This window comes from Dermochelys coriacea, chromosome 26 (genome assembly GCF_009764565.3).
Source record: "Dermochelys coriacea isolate rDerCor1 chromosome 26, rDerCor1.pri.v4, whole genome shotgun sequence".
In the NCBI taxonomy this organism is placed as follows: Eukaryota; Metazoa; Chordata; order Testudines; family Dermochelyidae; genus Dermochelys; species Dermochelys coriacea.
The window spans coordinates 6,728,291-6,741,986 of NC_050093.1; the positions used below are offsets into that span (position 1 = coordinate 6,728,291).

Below are 13,696 nucleotides of genomic sequence, written 5' to 3' on the forward strand. Positions count from 1 at the left end.
AGGGGTTCTGGGGGGCCGTCAAGGAACACGGGGGGGTTGGATGGGGCAGGAGTCCCAGGGGGGCGGGGGTGGGCAATGACCCCCTCGTGGGGTGAGGAGAGAACCCGTTGTTAAGATTTTGGGAGCTCATCACTGCACATCAGCATCACTCGCTGTATATTCCATTCATTATACTTGACGATTCCCCCCTCCCGCCCCCTGAAAAAAAAACTTCTGAATCAAAACTTCAGGGTTAAAAATCCACCCCCATATTCCAGTTTAGAGCCACTTCCATTTTACTTGAATTTTCAAAACTCAGCAACGTTCTGCAGCTCAGAAGTCTGCACTCAACTGGATGGAGGAGATGAACCCTTACAACAAAGAACGGTCTCCCAGACATGCCATCTTCTAGAATGCCCTTTGTCTTGGGAGGAAGGCCCACAACAGCAATCGTGAGTCTCAGCTGAACGATGCCTGGTCCTTATCCTGGCCAACAACAAAAAATCTGGGATCCTTGATCCCATATTGCACCCACTTAGACCCTGCCTCTCCATTATAACTATTCATTATTTTTACGGTGCAGCCTACAGGTCCCAGCTGAAAAGCAGGTTTCCGCATCTGCGACAGGGATACTGACACTGACCTCCTTCATGAAGCGTTTTCAAGAGCTCCTGATGAAAAGTGCTGAGTAAGATCTAGGGATTAATATTATTGTGCAAGGTCATGAAAACAAACCTAGTAGCAGAAAACCCTGAAGAGTTTAACATCTAAACAGAGAAGTCAGACAAAAGGTGGGAGCAAGGGGATGTTATTAACTCTGTCTTGTAGAGGGGGAACTGAGGCAGAGACCAAGTGGCTTGCCCAAGAGACACCGTGGCAGAGCCAAGGAAGTGAACCCAGACCTCGAGGTCCAGGCCAATGGCGTCACAAGACAACCCTTTCTCTAGCCCGCAGCTATGAGCCAGTTACCCTCTTAGAGCTAAACCATTCACTCTGTGAACTGTGTTTTTTCAAGGGACAAATACGTGCATTAGGAAAAAAAAAAAAAAAAAAAAAAAAAAAAAAGGGCTGAGAGCATCCTAACATGGAAAGGCTGCAAACACCCTGTGCCTCGCTGGGGCGTACCAGGGATTTCCAACAGCAGAGCAACAGGCAAAGACGGAAGCCAGCAATTTCCCACTGGAGACTTTCCCAAGTTACCCAAACAAAACCCCAAGAGAAGGAATTGCAATCTTAGGAAGGTATTTAAAAAACTAAAATCTACTGGCCCAAGTTCTGTTTTTGTAGTTAGTCCAGCAGCCGCTAGGCGAAGCGCAAGATAACATCTGTTCCCGGGACAGTGCTGATGTCCTAGGGAGTGGGAAAGTGGTCTAGAGAGTGAGAGGCACACATCCCAGCTGTACCAGTGACTGATTGTAAGGTGGTTGTGGTCTACTGGCCAGATCCAGGAACTAGGAGTCAGGACCCTGGGGGTTCTCTATTCCCAGATGTGCCACTGTCTCACTTGGGCACGTCACTATTCCTCTATCTTCCCATTTCACAGATGGGTAAACTGAGGTGCTAAGAGTTTAAGTGACTTGTCCAAGCCCATGCAAGAAATCCGTGTCAGAGACAGGATAACAACTCAGGAGTTCCTGGCTCCAGTCATATGTCCCTCTCTCAGAAGAAGCTCATGCACCAAAATACATAAACCAGCCAGCCAGCCATACTGACTTGTACTCAGCTTAAATAGAGCCACTCTTCATTTGTTCTGATTTGTAATTTTGTCCTAGCCAAGGAGAGAGAAAAAAAAATCCAATTAGCAGGAAATAAATCATCCTTCTTATACTTCAATCTCCAAATGGCTATAACTGGCCAGCACGAAACATCATTTCATGATCTCCCTGAAGACCAAGTATAAGCCACATCTATTTCCCCCCGTTTGTTTTCTCTCTGACTATTTGTAACCATACAACCCTTCAATTGCTTTAGCCATGGATCTAACCCTGAAGTCATTACTCAAGCAAAACTTCCATAGACAGAATCAAGAATGGCAGAATCATTGGAAAACTAAAGCGGGGACAAGGTGGGGAATAATCAAAACAACTAAATGCATCTTTCTTAGGGAACTCTTTAAAAGGACTGGTAAGATTCCCTGCCTCCATGCCTGCAACTCTGTATGGGTTTCAATGGCTTCTCTCCACTGCAGGGTTCTGTAGGTTGCACTTGAATTGGTGCGTAGTCAGTGACAATGCGAGTACAGACGGACATGCGCTTTATCCTTCCAACATGAACGTCTACAACAGCCAGGCTAATGTGGAAAACAGATTTCTCATAAATTCAGAAGGAATCACGGCAAACAACATTTAATAGCCAGAGCAGATTTCTTGTTTAAATGACTATTGTCGTATTTCATGTAGAAAGAGATCAATAGACACAGAGTGCATTTATGGGGACAATACAATATTTATTTTTCTGTTATAGTAGCATATAGCAACCCCCACAGAGATTGGGGCTCTGTTGTGTTAGGTGCTCACTGGGATTGTCAAAGGAGCCCAAGGAAATGAAGCACCTGAATCCCACTGAAAGTCAATCATGCACCCTTATTATTATGTGTATTACATTAGCATCGAGAAGCGAGATGGAGTCTCATTGTGCTAGGAGCTGCACATATAGTGCAAGAGACAGTCAGTGTCCTAAAGAGCTTACTATCTAAACAGACCAGGTAAAAAGTATGGGAGAAAAGCATCATCATCATCATCATCATCATCATCCATACTTTCCTAATGGGAAACTGAGGCACAAAGAGATTAAGTGACTTGCCCCAGGTCACACAGGGTGTCTGTGGTAGACCAGAGACTTGAACTCAGTCCAGTGCACCAGCAATAAGGCCACCCTCTCTTACAAGACCAGATTTCCCAATCTGCAGATTCCAAAGCATTTTATTAAGCAGATATTATCCTGTTTACAAATGGGGAAACTGAGGCCTTATTCTCACACATGCTGGAGACTCACGTGCTTCATCTGGAGCTGTGGGGCTCAGCACAGCATAAGAAGTAAAACCCAGAACCCTTGACTCACCCAGTTCCACATGTAAAAATTAGAGAACACTTCCCTTACTGTAAAAGGGTTCTCACAAATAGCCATCTTCGTGATGCAGGGGTGGAAGACAGATAAAAACCAAGAGAATTGAGAAACATATTGAATTACCATGCCTCTTGCATAACAAGCCCTCCCCTTTGGAGCTATTCAGCCAGTCTTGCATGACTTCTACCCATTCGCACCAACAGCTATTGAGAGTGAGATGTTGTCCCATCTATCCCAAACCTCAGCTCCCCTTTGGCTTGGAATTCAAGTACTAGCCTAATCCCAACCTGGATCCAAAACCTCAGCCTCTCTCTGCTTCTTAAACATCCCACCCGTATATTTTATATGCGGCCAGCTATTGTATTAATATTTGTAGCGTTACTTTCTCTCTGAAAGGATCCTGTTTCTTGCATTGTTAACCCCACTCACTGAGATAAATGAGTCTGTTCCTTCCTTGTCTGGCACTTTTCCACAAACTGCACTTCTTGTTTTATCCAAATGTAGTTTTGGCGCACATGCGCACGTGCACACACACACACACACACACACACACAGAGCACGTGCGTGCACACGCCAACACACAAGCAACAAGTAATCCTCAGGTCAGGGCAACAGATTTTCTCTTCCCTCTTTTAAGCTGTTTTACCCAAGAAAGATGTGAAGACCCCACTGAAACACGACAGGAGGAGGAAGTGGATTAGGTACAAGAGAAAGCACTGCAGATCTTTCGCTATGGTTTTTAAGCAATGGCTCTGCCAAAAACAACTCACTTTCAACTAAAGCTGAATGGGTTTGAGTGAAGTAAAACGCCACTCCAAACTAGACTGATGTAAACAAGAGGAAAGCTAGACACTGGATTGGGACTCAGGAGAGCTGGGTTCAGTTCCGAACCCTGCCACAGACACCCTGTGAGATCTTAGGAAAATCACTTGGTGTCTCTGTGCCGGAGTTCCCCTTCTGCAAAATGGGGCTATGGAAATCTGGAGCACAGGTTGAAGTAGTGGAGACTCTGGAGGAAGCACCGGAAAGTCAGTCTGCATGCACATGGCTAGAATGCTAGCTGCAACGTCTCTGCAAATAGTTCTCTTAAAAAAGAGCCAGTTGAGTTTTACAAGCAGGGAGCCCTCTCATGTCATTACCCAGTACGCATCCATGAAACGGGTTAATGATACCTCCTTTCTTCCACCTTCTGCCTGTCTTGTCTATTGAATTGTAAACTCTTCACAGTAGAGCTGTCTCTTGTGTGCGTTTGCATAATGCCTAGCACCATGAGGACCTAATCTTGGCTGACACCTCTAGGAGCTACTCAAATGCCAACACATAAATCAAACTACAATTCCAAGAACTGTAACGGTTTGAACCATCTATTTGTTCCCTCCTGCTTCCTCCAAGTTTTCTCAAGTCTGTATTGAGTTTCCTCACTCCTCCTCTACAGCCCTGGATACAACACCTACCATGTAACCAGCAGCCAAGGGTGGTTACCTAACCACAAATCTCGGGCTCAGATTGTACAGAAGACAGTAAAAATAAAAGTTTTCTTGTGATTTTTCAAGAAAGAGTCCCAGCTTCAAACACGTTCACGTGAATCTCAGCTGGTTTGGTTCCCCCATCTGAATCAGATGCTTTCTCACAGCTTTAGATCCAATTGCAAAAGGCTCACACAACCTTCAAATTTTTTCCCCGTCACCATTTGCCATCTGTTTTGCATTAGGCAGAGCAAACATATCCTTCTATATCCACTAATAGTCTCTCCCCCAACTTGCTCCTTGTGACAGTCCTGTCGTTTAAACACCCATGTGGATGCAGATTAATGCACAGATCGGAATGGATCCACTTTCTTAGTCCTGGGAATCTGGTCCCCATCCCTCAGGATCCACTATTCATACTTCATTAAAAAAAGCAAAACAAAACAAAATCAGGGAAGTGGCAGAAAATCTGCTTGTTTATTCCCTTTCCCTTTAGTATTGCTATAACCACAAAGTGGCTAGATCATGGCTTTAGACAGGGATTTTCCAACAGTGAAGTGCCTAATTCCCAAAGAATTAGGCACCACAATCCCTTAGGCTTTTTGGAAACACCCACAGAGTGGTGCTGCTCCGGGGCTCCAAGGCACACAGCAGCAGTATTGGCCTAATGGTGCAGCATTTGCTCCCCAGCACGTCGGCTCACCCCTGCTAGCTGGTTCACGTGCTGGAGCTGTCAAGGCAAGGGTCTGCAATCTGGCAAGGTTACAGGAGCACAAGGACAGAGATCAGACTAAACCATGCACAGGGACATAAGATGGGAGGATAGAGAAGGCTCCTCTTGGATCCCCAGCACAGAACAGCCCTTGGTTTTTACAGAGGAAGCAGAAGAAATGACAGTTTATATCCTTTTTGCAATTAAAATCCTTAGGCCCAGGGCCCACGGCATCACTCTGTAAATAGCTGCTAATGCATTTTGCCCTCCTAGCTAGCAGACTCACAATGTTGTGTTTAGAAGAGCAATGACTGTCTTCCTTCATTATCTACTCCAGCTCAACTAGTTTTTTCCATCCCAGCTGAATTGTCCCAGTTTGACATTCCTCAGGCTTTCCGTCAACGTTAAAAAAAAAAAAAAAAGAAGGACTGATCCCAGAGGAGAATATATCTTAGGCGACTTCAGCAAACCACAACAGATGGGCTTTTCAGAAGGGAAGCTCAATTGCCATATTAAATATATATCCATGCAACTACATCATGAGGGAGCCAGCCAAGGAACTGATAGGACGATCTAGTCTGAGCAGCTTGTGGTTTCTGCTCATTGACAGATAAGCAAGCTGAATGCTTTTCAACACGTAACTATGAGTCAGTGGTTCTGAACTGGTGACTTATCCTAAGACGAAGGGTCAAGCTAAGCCCAGAGGGGGATTTCTGCTGTGACCATTCATCATGTTGTGGGATTTTGCCTCTGTATATTCTAATATTATGTTACCATCATTAGAGCTGAATGAGAACTGCAAAAACAATGCTTGGAAGTGCTAGTTTGGATGTAGCTTGGAGCTATTTGGTTCAACCATGTTCATGATCCTATTTATTCACAAATATACATGTATATATTCACATGAAAGTTTGGGAAACAGCTATTCCTTGTATGGATACTTGCATTAACACATTCCCAGGGTCTCTACTCTAACAGGAATTTTGGTTACTCTGTACTCACAGTTCTCCTGTTTTAGAAAGCTTTAGTCATCCAATCAGGTAGCAGGAACAATTCCATGTGATCTTGGTGACCAATCATACTAGTAGTATGATTCCATATATCATTACATACCTTAAACAGGAGACATGTATTAAAGAAAGCATACTACAGACAAACAGACTTCCACACAGTTTGACTTCCAGCTTTGTCTCCTTCGTTTACCAGGGACCACACCAGGTTTAGAACACTATACAGCACACAAAGAGATCAGGCTGGACAATATATTGCAAGTAAACGCACCACTATGAGTAACAAGTAGCAAATCAAAGCGAACAGCCTGCAAATACACCATTGGCTGAAATTAGTTCACAAAACTGTTTAAACAGCTATGACTAGCAGGGGGAAAAACCCTTCAGCCTTCTTTTGGATCCAGACATCAGACAGTAGATTTGATCAATTTACCGTGCCAGCTCCTTCCAAGGCCATTTTAAAAATGGAGGAAGCTACATGAGGAAATCAAAGGGAACAAAAGCTCTGTTCATTATCGAAGCACTGGCCAAGCTATGTGTTTCCTTCATCCTCATGACCACTTCAGGAGTAGCCAGGCCAACAATAAGCTGAGCTCAGCACTGGAGTACATTTCTGGGCCTGATGAAGCCTTTTACACTTGTCAAAATGCAAAAGGTCCTGGTGAGATCACCACCCGTGAGATGTAAGTGTGAATCCTGGTCATGAACCAGCACACATAGAAAGATACAGCCTCATAAGATGGTAGGAATTTAAATTCATCTCCATTCTAGATGTGCACTAATTATATTTTGGATCATGAAGAGAAGTAGATACACAATCTGCCTTCTTGCAATACCTAGCTTGTAGCTTGTATCTAATGTTGTACATCAGTAGATCTCACAATACTTTACAAAAGGAGGTAGCTATCATCATCCTCATTTTACAGATGGGGAAACTGAGGCACAAGGCAGCAAAGTGACTCACCCAAGATCATCCAGCAGGCCAGTGGTCATGCCATGAACAGAACCCACTTTGAGTCCCAGCCTAGTGCTCTATCCACTGGGCTACGCTGTCTCCTTATAAAACCTTAGAAAGTAAATTAAATTAAAGGTTGAATTTTCCAGTCCTCCAGCCTTGTGGGCAAGAGCCACAATTCACCTATTGCTAATCTACCATCTTCCTCCTCATCCATCTTCTCTATTTACGCTTCTTTTCCAAATGCCTGGCCTATCCCACTGTCCCCACAGCTACGTAAACATCTTTTTATTTTAGTTACTGTCAAGTTCTAAAACACCACGTCCCAAGATGTTTTTGCTTCCAAAGCACAAAGTCACGAGGGTTGTGACTCAACAGACTGGCCATCTATTTATACTTTTTATCAAAAAACATCTCCATACAGCCCTATGCGCACCCCAGAGAGAGTCCTCCTCTCCTTTATTAAAGCAACGGTAACAAAGAGTTTATCGGCTCCCCCATCACAACAAAGGCATTACCCAACTAACTCCATACACTTAAAGTGACTTTTAAAACCAAACCATTTCTCCACCCATTCCCCACGCACTAATGTATAGGAGATCTGTCTTGGTTTGAACATCTGGAACCACCCATACACGCTACTGCTGAGTAGCATGGACTTAAGAATAACCCAGCGTCCCAGATGTGAAGCAAGCACGGTAGTATCGATGAGGTAGGACATGGAAGCTCCCTTAAGATCAGGAGACCCTTGAGGGAGCAATGCCAGAAGACCATTACTTAGATTATAAGCTCTTTGAGGCAGGGACCCCAGCACCTAACATGATGGGGTCTTTGTGAACGTTGGGAGCTTTTAGGAACTAATGCAATACAAATTGTAGAGGCTTTTGCTGCACAGTGAAGGGCTTCACAAGCAACCTCACCCTTTGCACTATAAGTTGCCAGCATGGAGGTGACAAAGGGGAAATGCTAGGGGAGAGGATCAGCTGGCAGACATGAGACAAAGAATAGCAGCACGCAGTATCATGGAGATTCTTCATTGTGACAAGTGGTTGCTTCAGTCCAAGAGAAGGATACTTGTCTCCCTCGCAGAAGTGCTCTGAGGATAAGTTCATTAATGGTTGCAAGTTGTTTAGGGGGGAGGCAATAGAAAATAGAAAAGTTGACTGTACCCCATCAGAAAAACCTAGCAAGGCCATTTCTGCTGGATGGACTTGCAAACTCAGGCGGAGCTGCAGCAGATTATACCTCGGTCCCTTTCTGAACCAGAGAACATCTCCTTCTCAGGTCTATCTGCTGCCCAACTCAGAACTTCTGTTAGGAGACCGCACGGGACCACCAAACCTGCCATCAGAGCCACCTCCCTCCCAGGTCATCAAAGTGACAGCCACAACCCAAACAGAAGGAACCACTTGAGCAAGCAGAAAGCAGCACTGCAAATGTATAGCATTAAACCAACCCATTGGTTTAACATGGCTGCACTTTAATTGATGTTTGTCTGGGCTTTGGCTGAAAGAACAAATGCTCAGATTTCCCCCTCCTCTCCGACACACATTTATGTTGCGGGCAGGTTTGCATTTAGAGAGAAGTAAACATTTAAACTGACACAGAGAGAGAGTAAAACAGAGTTGTCATAACAAACAAGAAAATAAAACTGTTCACGTCAAGAATACTTGAGAGTGGGTAAATCAGAAAGCAAGATGTACATGTGAAATCTTGTATCCTGGATTCAATCTGCTCTGTGGATAAATGGGGCTTTTCAGCTTCCAGGACTGAAAAGTCAGCAACTTTCACCAGTACTTTCTGTGTTTGTACAGTGCTAGCACAATGGGGTCCTAGCCTATAATTGCCTATAATTGATTCTAAGGTGGAGCCATAATATGAACAACTAAATAAATACTAATGGTTTGAACTGGCCTGGTAGACTGAGCTCCTCCATTTTGCTCAGAACAAGGACACACAGGAGTAAAAGCAATACCAATTTCCTTCACGTATCTCCCCTCACCCACATGTTACTTATCGTTTATTTGCACTGCTCCCCAGAAACACAGAAGAGTTGCCTGCCCTGAGGAGCTCATAGCCACCTCTCACCATGACAGGACAACCCTCCAGGGGCGAGAGAAGAGTATGTTCCCTGTAACCCTTTCCACCTTCGGCCTCTTTGCTGAGGCTGAGTGGAAAACATGGTGATGCCTTTCGTGAGGTAGATTCAGAGCCACCAACCTCATGCCACATGGGTCGTTGAAGACCATTAGATGGTGACTTGCTCTGGATTCTAACCAATGACTAAGAGGTACTTTAAAAAACTCAGTATCCCCTTGGCTAGCCATTCCTTAAGTTCAGTGTAACTTTTAAGAGGACTATATTTTATTCGTATGCAGTGGTGTTGTAGCAGTGTCAGTACCTGGATATTAGAGAGCCCACGTGCGGGAGGTCATATCTTTTATTGGACCAGTTTCTGCTGGTGAGAGAGACAAGCTTTTTATGTTATTTGTGCACTTCTAGCCATAATCTAGACAGAGAAGAGTGATAAACATTTCCTTTCTACGTATAAAATAGCCATTTTGGTCTAAACTTACCCTAAACAGGTACTGCTAGGGCACTTCTCTGTGACAATGATTAAGTCATTCTTTCGAGGGGTGTTCATTAAGGGCCTGATCTAGAGCCCATTTAATCAACAGGAATCTCTTCATTCATTGTATAGGCTTTGGAGCCGGCCCTAATAGATGGAATAGACCAGCCTACCTGTCCAATTCAGTTCTGGCACCCGCTTCTATTCTTCATCAACAAGATGACTCCATTCATTGGCTCAGAGGATTAATGAATCACCCTCTGAAGTGACCTTTTAGAAGACAAGGCAGTTTATGAGTGGCCAGCCAAATTGGACCACAATGATATTAATTATTGTTTGTGGTTCCTGAGATACTGCAGAGATGGGTGCATGAGAAAGCTTTGGACAGAAGTGCACACCATCTCTATGGAACATCACTCTTCAGTGCTGGAAATTCGAACAGGCCCTTGGCCATATTTTCTAGCCTAGAATCCCACCAACTAGATAAAGCCTACCATGCCCACAGAAAATCCTCATTTATTTATACAAAAGGAACTAGATGGTGAGGAAGATTTAAAAGTTGCAGATCATCATAAGAGGATAGGTTCCCCCCAAATCTTGCACATCCCATCTTGAGTCCCAAATAGTTATGTCTGAAGCAGATTATATACTACAACCACCACCTAGTCAACAGAGCCCAGAACAACATGGTTAAAAGCTGTAACATAGGCAGGATTTAACTGTGTTCCTCCCCATGGGAGGAACCACGCCTACGGACAGTTCTACCCACAGTCTAGCTAGTGCTGGACCCAAGTAGCAGTTTTATTTGCAGATATCTAAACGCTGCAGCCATTAAATATACTTAGTAGTGAATCCTATATTAAGTGAAGGGGCAGAATTAAATATTTTTTAAAGGATGTTTTTGAGATACTTTTTAAAAAAAACAACACCTACCATGTGTCTACTTTTAAAAATTATAGTAGGATCCTGTTACCGTAGACCATAAAATTGCTAAGTATGTTTAAACTATATTTAGACAACACAAGCTATTTGAAAAGCAGGCCGTGAAAAATTACGGCAGAAAGCCTATATCCTTCACTTATGCTTTTGTGGAGAACACAAACATTGGAACGAATTCGATGCCAGCTGCCAATGTCTGGTGAAGCCTTTGAAATCAAGTCCCAAATGTTTTTCATTTACACTAAGGCTCATTTTACCCCACTCTGGCATGGAAAGGGGTCTTAAAGCAGGTACAGAGTACATTTCCGCTTTGAAGGCACCTTTACAGTGCCAGAATGGTGTCAAGGGGCCTTAGTGTAACTGAAAAATCAATCCCATGATGCAGAGATTGTTTGGTTTAGATCATTCTTGTTCTACCCTGGGTCAGTATCATTTTTCATTGTAAATTAGCAGAGGAATGGGCAAGGCAGTGTGTCTAGGGGCAGAGAGTCAGGACTGTTGGGTTCTATTCCAAATGCTTCCCCTCCATTACTGTGTTTTTTGAGTGATTCACTGAAAAATCTGGTCCTTAGCCTTTCTTGCTTCTTTACACCATCTGCAAAATGGGCATCTAGGACAAAGGGGCTTTGAAAAGTTGAATTAAATGGTTATAAAGTGCTTGGAGATCCTTGGAGCTAATATTGCCAGGCCTTACATTTTCGAGAGTAGCTATTATTGTTACTCAGAGTACGTATTTATAACACTTATTGTTCCTTTCTTATATGCTCCCAAGGAAATCCAATGATCAATGCACGAGTGTATTCATAGACATACACTGGCCCCCCAAGAACAACCTGATCTACTTTTTCCCCCTGGCACTCACGCTGCGTACTGCTAGCAGGGCCTTAGAAGCATCCGATCAATCTCATTGTTTGTCTAGAAGCCATTCCACTACAAATAGCATGCTCCACAATCACGGTTAGATCCAAGCTTTAAATCTGGCCACTAATGTGGATCAGAGAGAACACAGCTTCAAGCTTTATCTGGAGTTTAAAAAATGGAATGCAGAATAATTTCTAAAATGTGGATACAAAATACTGAGATAAACCCACCTCCCTGAAGACAATGGAGTTACGCCAGGGATGAATTTGGCCATGTGTATTCTATAATGTGTTTGTACGTAGGTATGTACGTACAGTCATATCCATGTAAGTACACATGTAAAGACTGCAGTAAATAGATTTACAAATTCAATTTGCCTGTCTTTTCATTCACTAAGCTCAGCATTGACAAGCACTCCACACTACTCCTTCTGTGCTCCCTTTCCATTCACATGCAGAAACCCTATTAGAATTTGGTTAGACACTCACCTGCCCTGCTTCCACTCCAAGACGGTTGCTTTTTAACCCCTTAGTGGCATGCTGCTTACTATTACACACAGGTAAGAGTGATGAAGTGGAGAGAGGGGACTACTCTCAGCAGTGAAAGATTTACCTGCCTTTCCCTTTTAAGGTTCACAGAGGCAAAGAGGTATTAACAAACAAGCCCAAGCCACAGGTCCCTGCTCTCGTAACATCAATGAGACGCTGTCTGGGTATTTAGACTATGCACTTTTTTATTTTTTCCAGGAAAGAAATCTTCCCTCTGTAATATTCACTCACTGTAATTTAAACTTCCCAGTAGAGCTGGGCAAACACTCCTTTCCTAACGTTGGAAAGCCGAGTATTTGCACAGCCAAGGAGAAGGGGCAGCAGGCTAATTCTCACAAGCCAGCAGCACATTCATGGGGCTGCTCTGGTATATGCATTTTTAGGCTCACCCCCAAGAAATGATCCTTTGAACAAATCTCAAGGGTAAATCATGCCATGACCACAGAAAATATCTGGCAGGAATGAAGAGGTTTTTTGGAATGGTTGAAAATTTGCCCTAAGATAAATCTGTTCTTTCTAGCCTGGAGGCTCGCCATTCGTTGCAGATCTTCCATCGCTAACTCTTGGTTGTGACATTTCAGCCTGTCTCTCTCTTAATCCATTTGTTGCCTGACAATGAGTCTTCCCACAGGACCAGATCACAAACCCTATTGAAAGTAACGGGACAGCTCAGGCAATTGCTGTACCAGTGGGTGTCAAGAGTTCACCACTTGGCTTACAGTGAGGGGCCTGGATTCACCAAGCCATGAATGCAATACTGGGGACACAACGTCAGCAGCAGTGGGTCCGTGACAGGGTGCGTATATGATATCCCCTTTGTTGAGATGATTAGAGTTCTTATCCATATATAGTAACAAGTTTCTCCTAATCCCAGTAGAAATGTCCAGCTTCAAAAGGAGCTCCGCTCAGGGCTGGTCTACACTGAAAACTCACTTCATAATAGCTATGTCTGTCAGGGGTGTGAAATCCACACCCCTGGAGAGATGTAGCTATGCTGGTCTAAACTCCCGGTGTAGACAGCGCTAGGTCGACAGAAGAATTGTTCCATCAAACTAGGTATCGCCTCTCAAGGAGGTGGATTATCTCAAGTGACGAGAACCCCTCCTGTCACCGTAGTGAGTGTCTACACTGAAGCGCTACAGTGACACAGCTGTGCCGCTCTTACGTTTTAAGTGTAGACATAGACACCTGCTGTCCGACATGTATGGGACATGTAGGCTTTGAGGGCACTATGAGGAATGCTAAAGCATCAAGCACCATGGAGGTACAGAAGGTCAGAACAAATTCTGTCCCATTTTCAGCCAAAAACCTTGGTCATCTCTGGGCTGTGCTCACCCCCATGACCAGCTTTCCCCTGCTATTGGTTCTTGTTGGGAACCAGTAGGGAGGAGGAGGGTTGGATAAGCGTGATGGCCAGGGAGGATCAGGAAAGGCACAAATGGTGTTGCATGGCCTGCAGTGGGGAACTGGGTGGCAGCGACGATGGAGAGCTCCCAGGGGAGCAGGAAGACGAGCAGAGAGTGAGAAAGATGGTTTATAGAGAATGGGAAAAAAGTCTCCTCATCCATTCCTCAGTGCCGCTCCCAGAGAA

The 13,696-nt window shown here is 44.1% G+C and overlaps 1 protein-coding gene across 10 annotated transcripts in view; it reads right to left on the reverse strand.

Moving 5' to 3' along the window:
• Nucleotides 1-13,696, reverse strand: part of LOXL2 (lysyl oxidase like 2) — a 103,089-nt gene that overhangs the window by 48,255 nt on the left and 41,138 nt on the right. The window contains exon 1 of one of the 10 annotated variants that reach the window (XM_038385099.2): nt 6,226-6,246. The exons of the other annotated variants lie outside the window; for them this stretch is intronic. The gene's annotated coding sequence lies outside the window, so the exon portion shown is untranslated. Of the gene's footprint in view, nt 1-6,225; nt 6,247-13,696 lie in introns of those variants that run through there. 10 annotated transcript variants of the gene reach the window in all.